This window comes from Myotis brandtii, unplaced genomic scaffold (genome assembly GCF_000412655.1).
Source record: "Myotis brandtii unplaced genomic scaffold, ASM41265v1 scaffold97, whole genome shotgun sequence".
In the NCBI taxonomy this organism is placed as follows: Eukaryota; Metazoa; Chordata; class Mammalia; order Chiroptera; family Vespertilionidae; genus Myotis; species Myotis brandtii.
This window is the reverse complement of record NW_005372020.1, coordinates 6762-7367: the sequence shown is the minus strand read 5'-3', so window position 1 is coordinate 7367 and position 606 is coordinate 6762. Positions and strand designations below refer to the sequence as shown.

General features: G+C 63.0%; 1 protein-coding gene across 1 annotated transcript in view; it reads right to left on the bottom strand.

The window, feature by feature from the left end:
- Window positions 1-584, bottom strand: part of RIMBP2 (RIMS binding protein 2) — a 6762-nt gene extending 6178 nt beyond the window's left edge. The window contains exon 1 of the mRNA XM_014533359.1: window positions 421-584. The gene's annotated coding sequence lies outside the window, so the exon portion shown is untranslated. The remainder of the gene's footprint in view (window positions 1-420) is intronic.
- Window positions 585-606: the final 22 nt, after the last annotated feature.

The window sequence follows — 606 nt, the reverse complement described above, 5'->3', positions numbered from 1 at the left end:
AAGAAGAAGAAGAAGAAGAAGAAGAAGAAGAAGAAGAAGACAACGACAAAGATAGACCATGATCGGTTCCCTCTGCTCTCAAGGTTCCGTCCAGGGAGAGACACATGGGCCGCTTGGCTCAGTGCTTAGGATGAGACACCCGGGAGGGCTGCATGGAGGAGGTGGCACGGGGCTCTTTCCTCCCAGGTCCCCACTTCTCTACCATCTCAGAGTCGGCAGAGCACAAGAACTCTGCCCACGAGTTCCCTTATGCCGGCCACAACCATGGGGGGCAGGGGGGCGGGGCCAGCATTGGCACCGGGCCGAGGGGTAGGTGTGAGTGTGAGCGTGAGCATTCGTGGGCACCTCCCCAGCACAGGCTGCGTGCCCGCTGCCTCCCTCCTCCTCACACACCGGCCCCCTCCCCGGGGCAGGACTCACATCGGACTCAAATCTGCATCTTGAGCTTCCGGATCTGGACAGAAAGGGGGGCTTGGCAGGCAGAGGCTCCGGCGAGTCCCCGGGCAGCGGGAGGGGCCGGATGTAGTCCCCGATCACAGCGCGGCTCCCGAAGGGGCCGTCCTGACCTGGCCGCGGACAGGGAGAGGGCGGACAGAGATGGAGTGA